General features: G+C 37.3%; 1 protein-coding gene and 1 pseudogene across 4 annotated transcripts in view; both read right to left on the reverse strand.

The window, feature by feature from the left end:
• NTNG1 (netrin G1) overlaps positions 1-12,360 on the reverse strand; it is a 397,910-nt gene that overhangs the window by 57,571 nt on the left and 327,979 nt on the right. The window lies entirely within an intron of this gene.
• Positions 10,498-10,626, reverse strand: LOC149125597 (U2 spliceosomal RNA; annotated as a pseudogene).

Genomic DNA, 12,360 nt, shown 5'->3' on the forward strand with positions numbered 1-12,360 from the left:
CAAAGAGGTAAGCTATGGTAAGATCCACCCCTCCACATTTGAAACTCCTGAGAGTTGGGCTATATCCCATACACCAAAGAATTTACAACAACAACATCCACCCATCAAGCTCGTGACTACATTAGCCAAGAGTTGGATATTCAAGTAAACACAAATCAGTTTAGGCAGAAAAAAACAGATTTACAAAAACTGCCATGTTTTAAGATTTTATTTGAAAAGCAGATATACAGACAGAGGAGAGAACGTGAGAAAGAGATCTTCCATCCACTGATACACTCCCCAAATGCTGCAATGTCCAGTGCTGGGCCATGCTGAAGCCAGGAGCCAGGAGCTTCTTCTAGGTCTCCCACATGCATGCAGGGGACCAAGGACTTGGGGCATCTTCCACTGCTTTCCCAGGTGCATTAGAAGGGAGCTGGATCAGAAGTGGAGCAGCCAGTACTTAAAATGGCACCCCTATAAGGATTCCAACACTGCTGGAGGAGACTTAACCTTTTATGCAACAGCACCAGCCACAACCACTATGGTTTTATAGAGTTTTAAATCTCAACTTGCATAGCAGACCATTGCTATATGTATCTCTCACTCTATATATAGTTCAGAAACATCCTATTACTGTCGTACAAACAAAGCCAATGGGGCTTCAAAACTACATTTGCATGTTGTTACACAACAGGCATGGGCAACACATGGTTGTTGAGGAGTATTACCCTGTACAGGGAATCATGTAGCAGGAGACACCATCAATGAGGCTCAGTCCCACAGAGTCTAGTGTAAGAATTTCCTAACCCTGAAACTACTAACATTTTGGACCAAATGATTGCTGGGTATAGCTGTTCGTGCACTGTAGGATAACCAGGAGCAGCACCTTGACCATTAGCAACAGTAGCAACCCCCAGGTGTCCACACCAAACCTTCAGACATTGTTAAATGTCTCCTTGGGGGTAAAATCTACTCCCCACCCCATACATGCACCTTGAGTGCTTTTGGTCTACTAGGAAGATAAGAAGGAAATATTATATCTGAGTATGTACCACTTACATGGTACACATTACATCATATGAGGCAGTTATGATAGTATTTTAGAAGCAGGAGGGGGCCAGCATTGTGATGTAGTGGGTACTGCCACTGCCTGAGAAACTGGCATCTCATATGGACACCAGTTTGAGTCCTGGCTGCTCCATTTTAGATCCAGCTCCCTGCTACTGGCGTAGGAAGGCAGCTGAGGATGGTCCAAATGTGTGGGCCCCTGTATCCACATGAGAGGCACTTGATGAAGCTCCTGGCTCCCAGCTTTGGACTGGCCCAGCCCTGGATGCTGCAGCTCTCCGGGGAGTGAATCAGCTGATGGAAGATCTCTCTGTGTTCCTCTCCCTCTCCCTCTCTCTCTAACTCTGCCTTTCAAATAAATTTTTAAAAAAATTATAGACAAAGACAATGGAAGAAAAAGAATGTTAGGAAGGGGGAAGGAGAAGAAATTTCGCTTTTATGTCTTCTTTCTTACCATTACCCATGTTATCTGTAATTACATTATGTCACCTACAATGTAAAAATAACATAAAACATTCTGAATGAAGCACAGGTGGGTCCGTCCGTCCTTCCTTCCTTCCTTCCTTCCTTCCTTCCTTCCTTCCTTCCTTTCCTCTCTCATTTCCTCCTCTCCCCCTTCTCTCTTTATTTCTTTTCTTTGTGTGCTTGTGCTTGACCAAATGAAGAAAACTCATTCAAATCTACAGCTGATGAAAATTTATCTTACCCCCTCTCTCTCTTTCTCTGCCCCTCCTCTCTCTGTGTGACTCTGACTTTCAAATAAATAAGTAAATCTTTAAAAAAAATAAGAAAATTCATCTTACTGTGGCTGGTGCTATGGCATAACAGGTAAAGCCACTGCCTGTAGTGCCGGCATCACATATGGGCACCGGTTTGAGTCTCGGCTGCTCCACTTCTGATCCAGCTCTCTGCTATGATCTGGGAAAGCAGTAGAAGTGGCCTAAGTCCTTGGGCCCCTGCACCCACGTGGGAGACCTGGAGGAAGCTCCTGATTCCTGGCTTTGGATGGGCTCAGCTCCGGCTATTGAAGTTAATAGGGGAACAAACCAGCAGATAGAAGTCCTCTCTCTCTCTCTCTCTCTCTCTAACTCTGACTTTGAGACAAATAAATAAATCTTTAAAAAAAAGTATCTTATTTGTTCAAAGAGAAATGATTTGGGAAAGAGATTTTAGATATACGGCAAACAAACAAACTAAACAAAAAAAACACAAAACTTAAACCTTTAAGAAGCATTTCCCTTTGGGGCATTAACAGTGTGATGCCTTCCTCCGCACAGGTGGGAAAGACAAAGCTCCAGCACTCTCCAGGTCATTTCCCTGTCTTGCATCCTCCTACAGCTATGAAGCTCTTCCACATGTACTGCTCAGTGACACTGTGTTTTTTTTTTTTTTTTTTTTTTTTCTTTCTGATAAGTCTACTTCATTAGGTGGCTGCTTCCTGCCTCCAGGGATGTGTTTGGACCTCATTAGTGCAGTGTCCTCAAGAAACTAGAGATTCTCTGATGCAGGGTCAGATTCCAGGTCAAGGGGCCTCTTGTATATCCAGCATGTTTCACACAACATGACAGAGTCTGATTGTGTAACAGTCCCTTTTGCTTGCTGCCTTCTTCACCTCTTGTTTCTTTCTGTAGATTTGCATAGCGTAGTGAGGAATGGCATCCCCATTGTGGCTTTAAGACTTGCCCTCATGACACATCACATGTACAAATCTGCTTGTTACCCTCTGAACTTGTAGCTCCTCAGTTCCTAAAAACGTATTTGCCAAAATTTCAAACCCATCTGGATTCCCTTCAAAAGGGCACCTTCAATGTTCCTTTGTTAAAAGCACATGTGAGAAGTTTCACATATGGGGAAAGCACTGTAGGTTCTTCTTTCTCATGTCCTGACCTCTTCCTCGTCTTTCCCCTCTTCTTTATATGCCAAGAAAGGAAAAATTCAACAACATTGATTAAAATCTGGGAAATGACTTGAGTAAACTCAATAAGGAATAAGGAAGCTATTATAGTCATTTTAATCTAAGAGGGTCAAACTAAGTTCAGATTTCATTAATAAATCTATCCCTTTGTAAGAGGTGTTTCATGGGGAAAGAGAAAAACCAACCAAGAGAACAACATATGCCCAACAGTCAAGGGTGGAAAACAAGACACACCTGTCACACAGGACATTTAAAGGAAAATGATGAAATGAAAACAGGAGTCTTTATGTTTCCTGAAAAATCTTCGGTCTGTGAATGACAGATGCTAGCTGGAATGGGCCATTCAGGAGTCACAGATGAGATACTGCTTGCTTTCATTCAAAGAAAGTGATGTAATTATTATTTTCATATCATAGTAAAAAATTAACCCAGTGTAGATCTTCACTGGTATTTTTCAAATTCATTCAAAATGGTGTTTGGGCTCAAAAATTCCAAAGTGTTTCATTTGTCACAAAGTGAAAGGGACACCGAACATGGACCCTGCCCTCCTGGCCTCATGAAAAGCATCCTTGAAACTCATTCTTGGTGAGTTTCTTTACTTCCAAAGCAAATAAATATCTATGTTAGTGTAGACATTCATGGTCTAAATAGGAACCTAGATTCTTATCACTTTTAATTCACACATTAATCTTTCAGAAAACAAATATTGCAGTGTTTTAAAATTACAGTCATATTTCAGAGGGAAGCATATTTTTTCTTACAGATGACATTCTCAGTACCATTTGATGCATTGATTGGTATCAGTCAACATGCCTCACCAATAGGCTGATGGGTACACTTCACAGATATTCCAGATTCATACAGTGCAATGTTTCACAACACATAACACCATGAAATCACTGTATGAATCCAAGAATTCCTACCTCTCTTGTGGTTTGCAACTTGAACAGAAGAAACTGTTGACAAAGCTAATTTGGGAGCAACTGGATAGGTTTAAGAGAATGAACAGCAAATTAGAAACAACAGCGAAAGGTTCAAACTGCAATAACATCAACAACCAACTTTAAAAGTAGCCCTAAGTGAGGAGACTATTGGTGTGTGTTGTTTATGTGCCTTTGTTTCAATTACAAAGCAAAGAAAGGCTCATATTTGGCTAGAAATGGTTCGACATCTTCAGTGAAAAAGTTTAGAATTTTTATATCAGAGGAAAAGATAATTATCACTTAAATTAAGAATTCAGTTAAGCAAAAATTGTTCTCAAAACAATATGGATATGAAGATCTCCACTGTCCCTCTTTTAAAATGGTAGCTGTCCTGTTGAGTTATGAGTAATATCATTGCCTCAATTCACCATGGCACTGTGTGTCACAAGTCTGTTTCTATATAAGCCAGCTAAATTATCTCTGTTGAACTGATGAGATACCATTAAACCTAGTCACAATGGTCATTCAGCAGCATTGAGTCTTGGCCTCAGAGTCATCTTGAACATATGTACCTTCAAGAATTGATGTCTTCTCAAATTTATTGACTTTGTGAAGATATCAGTTTCTTAATGATGGGATTTTCTCCCTGAGTGTGCCTGCCATTTCTTTTCCAATTATTCACAATTATTGCTGTGAAAATAGCAATACCAGAATAGAGCCTGATGTTCTTTATAGATGTTGACAGGATAAATTATGATGACACAGAACTGGCCTCTACTACAAAGTGCACCTTTTACTAAAATTTCAAGTTCAAACACTTTATTCAACCGTGTTTTTTCTTAAACAGATTCATTTGAGCTCATCCACATTCTAAAAGAGTGCAACTTACATTACCTAAGGATATTTCTGAAAGCTTTTTGTCCTGTGACACCCACAGAAAACATAGCAAAATAATTAAATGGATCTATTTCAGGTATTGAACAATGAATAATCTTGTTCATCTCAAAACTCACTGTGAGAAGTGTTCAGTCTTAGATTCTATCTTGTATAATTTGTTGAGCTATGAGATTCAATGGGAAATACTCAGCAACATTTCACTGAAGATGCTCTCATTGAATTTACCAAAGAATAAAGCCACTAAACCTCCCCTGGATCCTTATAGAATTATACTAATAGGGGTGAGCTTGATCTGTATTTCTTCTTCCACATATGTATGCAGAAACTTGAAAAAATTCATTTGGAGCAGATGATTAAGATAATTCTATTTGCTAGTAATGTATGTATCTAGGACAGTCTCGATTTCATCACTCTGATCAAGGACTGAAAATGCAGCCCTTCCAATTTGACTCCTCAACAAATTGCTAATATATTTTGTTTTGCTTAGCAGCTATTTCCTGGTTCCTCCTTTTGCTCATTTCCTCCTCCATCTGTATTCATTAACGTGTAAAAGGAACATCCTGTATATAACTAAGGAAGGTGGAAGCCAAAGATGTGCCTTTTCTTCATTTTTTTTTTTTTTTTGGGAGAAGGAAGAAGGCAGAAGGACACAACTCTATATTAAAGTGAAAACACCTATTTATGCATGACTATATGTATGTACATATTTAGTCTAGATGTTCATGTGAATTAACATTGCACTGCATTTATAAAGTTTATTGTCCAGTTTTTACAGTTCTGTTTCTTCTACTCTCAGTAAGTTTCCTCTTTCCTTTTCTTTTCTGTTTTGGTGACATTAGAAATCAGAAAATACCTAACTGCTCTAAGGACAGACAGAAAACAGATTGTTGTTAGTGCCAGTAGACATGAATGTGAATAAAAGGGAAGAGTTCCAACAAAGAAAATTTACTGTGCTGTAGTTGGGGTGGGGTGGTGGCAATCCAAATTTTTGCAAGTCAGCATGGAGTTACAGGAAAACCTACATCACAATACTGCTTTTATGTATTTTCCCAGACCCTCCAAACAACTGAAGTACCAGTCGGTTTATTTAAGAAAGTAACAGAAAGATAGTGGAAGGACACCTATGTCACTCACAAGCTTTTAAAAATTTATTTATACTCCACACTGCGATGGAAGTAGAACTCTAAGCTTCTCTTTGCACTGACTGATGTTCAGTGTAAATTTGGCAGAGGGGTTATAACTTTTACCCCAAGTAAAATTTTTCTCCATGTTTCATCCCAATATTTCTGGGACATTTTTCATCTTAGAAAAAAAAGAGTCCAATTATGATTCTTTAAAAGACATGGCATTCATGATAATGTTCTTATTTAGTGCCAAAAAGTGGTATATGGGTTTTTCTTTCAAACATGTGGAGGTTTATTATCAGTAGGAATTTCACATGCTCCTACCTTGTTTTGGGTTAGAAACCTCAAGGGAAGAAATATTCGGCCATATCCTATTAAACTTGGGAGGAGCTGCATGCATCAGGAAAAATCAGGGCATGTTATTTTCAGCTATGTCATTTGGTTTAAACAGAAAATTATATGGACAAAGACACAAACCACACATCTGCTCTTTATCTTGGCTGTGATGCACTTAAACAAAACATGACTCCCACACTAAACAAGAGCAAGCAATTGATGATTCCCAAAACATTGAATGGACATTAAATATATAGCCACATCCCTAACAAAGCTATGCATTTACTTTTGAAATTAAGGTAGAGTGTTTTTACACAAATAACCAAATAGGGATTTCAGCAATCCAAACCATTATGTAAAGCTGGTGCCTGAAACCAGAAGATAACATTGAAGAAATAATTTCTCAGTTGAGGATTCCATTCTCTTCAGTTTATATTTACAGATATGAACTGGTTGCATTAGTCTCTCTTGAGAGATTCTTTGGGGGCATGTTTTAAGTGTGAGCCACTATCTCTAAAACTAAGTAAATCTATTTCCTATTTTTACATGGCAATTTCTCGAAGCGGAAAAGAGGGATTACAGATTACTGGTGGTTCTAATTTATAGAGAATAATCCAAGGTGATTCCAGTTCATGTCTAAGGTTTGTATGTATAGGTATGTATGCTTTCATGATGCTTTAACCTCAAAATAAGTTCCTAGTTATTGGTTCCTATAAAGAAATAATTAAAAGCATAGTGTGAGAATTTATAGCATTTTTTTCTTGGATCCACCATTATGAAAAAAAGAAAACCTGACTATAAGTAACACAAGGACAGCTCTTACTCCAACTCCTGGAGCATGTTCCTGTCACTGCTCCTGATTTCTCACTGATAAGTGGATGGACTTAAGTTTTAATATTGCTAGTTAAAGCTTTATAGATCTGGTTTTTTGTCTCCCTAATCAGACAGGATCTCCTTGAAGATGAGGAAATCCTTGTAAAGGGGTTTTAGTGAATATCTGGCAATTGTGAAGTTTGTATCAAGTGGTGAGCTACTACAAATAGGTGTTAACAGATTGTTTTCTCCATAATTAGATTGCAGCAAATAATAACCTTGCTAGACATGAGACTTTCAGCGTAACTTTGGCTATTTAATATTTGTTAGAAAAGCTGATCTAACAGAGCTGCTAGATCTTCCAGCTCTACGAGAGCTGTTGCTCTGCTTGGTTCTGCTATTATGCATGCATACAGAGAGGTAAAGAAAATCTTAATATTAGTGTTACCGAATCTATCAAAATTTCAGAAGAAAAAATATATACATGTAACAGTTTTCCATATGTGCATTCAGGTGTCACTAAATATATTTGGTAACATGTTGACAAAGCATGCAAATGATTGACTGAGTGTTGCTTTTTCATTTGAGCATTTTGATGAGCAGTAAATAGTGAGTTATAGAACAAGCTGACCTGATCTTTCATGATTAACTTTGGAAAACTATAAATTTCCATTTTGAAGGTATTAATATTATCCCTAGAAGTTGTTTATTTAAAGATATTTCAAATTATTGGTATGATTTTATATAAAACACATTTACCTATGTATTACTAACATCAAATTAATGCAATCTTAGTTCAGTGGAATACTTTCCTCCACCTTTTTCTGTAGTGGAGGAAAGAGCTTGTAAGGGGTGGTCATGTTTGTAAGTTCAACACAACTATTTAGTGATGTGTTTGTCTCTGTGATATGAATGAAATCATATGACTTGTTATTTTGCTAAGCTTCCCCAAGAAACTTAAGACAATAATTCATATTAAATCAGTACAGAAATGAGTTCAGAAAAAATTAACACCATAAATTAAATTTTATTGTTCCATATTCTGTTAAATATTTATTTATGTCTACATTTTATATAGCTGTTTTCTTAGTGTTTTATGGTTTTTTCCTGAGGATGTTGAGATTCTACTTTAAGAATCATATGTATTTTAAAAATTAATGTTAGTCATTCTGCTTTTGAATTGTTAAAACCAGTTGACTTGCATGGAATTTTCAAGATACACACTTTAGTTGCAAACTTTTACCTATCTAGAATGAAAATTCGTCTGTACATAAGATATTTTCTTGGGCTGGGGAAGCCCTTGTTTTTGCCTGGGAATATAATTTTCAATTTTTTTTTTATGTAGGATGCCTAACCTTTCTGAAATATTTAAACTGAGAACTACTGGCAGTTATATGGAGGTCCTGATGTAATCTACATCTGTATCTATATATCTATATCTATACGTTTATATCTATATCTGTATCTATATCTGTATCTATATCTATATCTCTCCAGTGGGACAAAATTGTGTGTGTTCTACATGTTCCTTGAGAGGAAAAATATTGACTTGAGAAACTGGGTATTGAAATGTGTGGCCCTTAAACTCCTATATTGTGAAACTGCCCATACACATTTGAATATTTGGTCATCACAAGATTTTTAAACTTACTGTTTCATGTGCATTTAAAAAGCATTTATTTTGTTTTAAAATTGCCAGGCCCAGTAAGCAATCAACTTAAATGTATCAATTACTTTCATTTTACTTTTGTAATTACTGGCATGTAGGAAATATTCAACAAATATTACTAACAAGTGTTGAATTCCCAGAAATAAATTAGGGACATTGGAGCCTATCTTAATAGCATAATTGAGACAAATTCTGTCTCAACATATTCTTATCCAAAGAGAGTCTTTGTAGAAAAATATGAGAATTCCTAGCTAGCCAATAGGCTACTTGTTTTAAGTAAGAATAAAATTGTAAATAGGAAAAAAAGTATTGGTATTGCCTCTTTGAGGTATCATTTCTGTTTGCAAAAGTAGGATAAGTCTCTGGGCCAATGTGAAGATAATTTGCTACAACGCAAAGAGTCGTGGAGGCAAGCTTTAGCATTTAACCACTTCTGCATATGCCTTCTGGAGAGCTCCCTGTGTGTAGGGTGAGGCCGTATGCCTCTACTGTGGACCTTTCAACTGGCATGGTGAAATCCAAACTGGAGTTGAGGAATTATTCTCAAGGAGATGAAAGGGATGAACGTTATGTTTGTACATGGCCAGCCATTCATGGATAATGTTTTATGGAAACAGATTCTGGTCTCATTCATCTGGGTAAATAAGCCAAATTTATCTTGATCTCCTTAACTGAGCTGCCTATGTATGGAATATGGAGATCAAAATTACATACCTTTCAACTGTCCCTTCAAAAATTAACATAGTATCTTAAAGACCCATTAGATGCAGTTATTCTGTTGTTACTTTTAAGGATTTCCATAGACGTAATTTGAAAACCCAAGTACCTACTTAAGAGAAACTTATTTAAGACATAGTGCATGTAAATAGACCTCAGCACTTGGACAAGTTCCTTAACTTTTTGTACATAATTTTCTCATGTGTAAAATGCAAGTAATGACAATGACTTGCTTCTAGTTGTTGTCAAGAGTGAATGAATTAATGCTTGGCCTTGTAGTGAGTATTCAATAAATGATAGCTCTTACTCTATTTGTGGTTATGGTCGTAATAAAAATCATATTACTGTGGTATAAACAGTTCTGACTGACTTGAAGTAGGGAAAATAATGAGCTCCCTCTATTTCTTTGCAATCTTAATTGTTCCCAAAGCAAGTGATTTTGATATGCAAAAACATTTACTTAAGATCTGGTTTACTTTAGGGAATAAGCTAGTTCTATGGGAGATATCAATTAACTTTACTGCTTAGAAAACAATAGAAATTATTTTAAATACTGTGGGAAACATTTTATTTTTAACCTTTAAAGATACAAAAATGTTAATTTCTGAGTTTTTAGAATCACATCAGTGTAGACTAATAATCTGCTACATATTTCCTTTAAATTTTGTTCTTGTTGTTAAGAACTCCTCGGAAACTGTTATACGGCAATTTATTGGAGATACTTGAAATCCATTTTCATGAATCAGAAAAACTGAGATTCCTGTTATAAAAATGAAGTCCTAGGAGAAAAAAATTTTTTTTTCTCCTCTGAGCCCGAAGGAAAACTCTCTACACTGTAAATTGGAGGGAACCATGTTAGAATTGCTAAACCCGGCCAGCTAGTGCTCACGCCATAGTGAATCAAGCTGAAAAGCAAGCTTGAAGCAGAAAGCAGAAACCATTTTATTTATATCAAGAAAGCTTTAGAGGTAGGGTTGCTTTAGAATATTAAGTTGTCTTCCACCACACATAGTATTCACTAAGCATGCTGGACAGCTCTAAGGATAGAATAAAATATGATCATGGTTCCCTACAAAAGGGAAAGTTTATAGTTTTTAGTCTACCACTATCTCATGCTTTAGGCATTTAAACATGAGAGGGTGAATTCTACACTTGATCTTAGCCAAAAGGCCAAGAAGCAATGAGAGGGTGAATTCTAATGTCATGGTAGATTGTAAAGAATCCTGGTTTGGAAAGTGGACACTGAGCTGGAATCCTGCTCCAGCTACTGCCCAGGTGCTTTACAGCCCAAGGAAGTCTTTGTCACCTTCTCAAATGATGAAGTTGGATGAGCTGCTCTTTAACTTTCCTAACAACACTATCTATGTAATTTTTTTGTGCTTCTAAAGCACAGCACCTTGTGAGAAACAGGGCACCATCATGACATGAAAAGTTAACACTGAAAGGAGGCAAGAGAGAGTCTTCATTAAAACTCTGCCTTCTTCCAGGCATTGGAGGAGAGTGTCAGATGGAGATAAAAATCACAGCCATTGCTGTGATTTCTCAAGGAATATGGAAATAGCATTACTGTTGCCTAGAAAGAAATCTATAAGAAACCCAACGCTCTCCAGGAGAAAACTCTGGAGCCTTGGAGGTAATTTTACCATCTTCACAGCTTGCTGCCTACTCTCAGAAGCACATCATTTATCCAAGGGTAAAGAGAGAGTTTAATGTGATCCTGATAGGTCTCTCTTTGAAATGGCACATAGAGTTTAACTTGCTATGCACAACTATGTCAATAAAGGAAACAGTTTGATTGACTGTCATAGAACATGTGCAAGCATGTTTCACATCTTGTATAGATAATTTTGGGGACTTTTTCATGTTTTATGGTGTGTCTGACATTTAAACATTTCTCCTCTTCCCTAGTAGTTTGAAGGTGTTTGGTAGAAGGGCATATTTTGATGGGAGAGGGAGGATCACAATCCCCCACCCTCCAAGAATCTATGCTTGTAAGTTCTGATGATGACAACACAGCAACGTACTGGAAAATGAGCTTCTATTTTTCTCCAGGACTCTGTAGTTACCTGTACAAAAACAAGTCAGTGTGGATATGGAAAGATCCTTTAAATTGCAGTGTAGTGGATTGGAAAGAGTCTGGGGTAGCAGTCAATAAATCTAGGATCTTCCTTTTCTAATCTCTTCTCCTTGGTTAAATGTTGAGTGTAGCCTTTGGAGTTGGAGAGGCATTCCTGGCTGTATATTGGGCATGTTTCGTGGCCACTCTGGGACTTAAGAGTTGGGGTTTGTAAAGTGGCTTTCAGGAGCTGCATGGAACCATCTCCTTACAATTCCAAGCAAAAACCTTGAATTTTTCTCAGGAGTAGAGTAGTTAGTTGGATAGTCCTCCACTGATAGTCCAAGAAGACTTCAACTGATATACCTTGAAGCGACTGCTATAGTGTGGGAATTCACAGATAACATATGCAGAATTTCATTGGTGGTCCTTTGGGAGAACTTGACAAATCTTCAGCTCATCTAGGTACTTCATGACCCCACAGAAATAATTAGCAAAGACAGAGATATCAGCTCACACTTAAAAAGTGGCTTGACATTCACCTGGGAAGAGGTTAATACACAGTCAATATTCTCAAGGGGGGCTGCTGTGGTCAAGAAAGATTAGTAAATCTCTTGGATTTTTTTTAAGTAGGAAAGTCTTTCCCACTTGTACATTGGGAAATTTGATTTGCCTTTGAGGATTAAAGAGGCAGCTATGTCCTAATGTTCATTCAATTTTAGGGTAGCCACAAAGGTGTTTCATGAAAGTGAAATGCTAGTTACACAAATATGAAATGAATTTGTGATGAGGATACTGGGTCCGTGATAAAACAGTCCCAAAAGCACTTCACCTGGGACATTAGCTTGCTTTCTAGAACA

The sequence above is a fragment of the Oryctolagus cuniculus genome, chromosome 7 (genome assembly GCF_051225735.1).
Source record: "Oryctolagus cuniculus isolate XC-2025 breed Fujian yellow rabbit chromosome 7, ASM5122573v1, whole genome shotgun sequence".
Classification (NCBI taxonomy): domain Eukaryota; kingdom Metazoa; phylum Chordata; class Mammalia; order Lagomorpha; family Leporidae; genus Oryctolagus; species Oryctolagus cuniculus.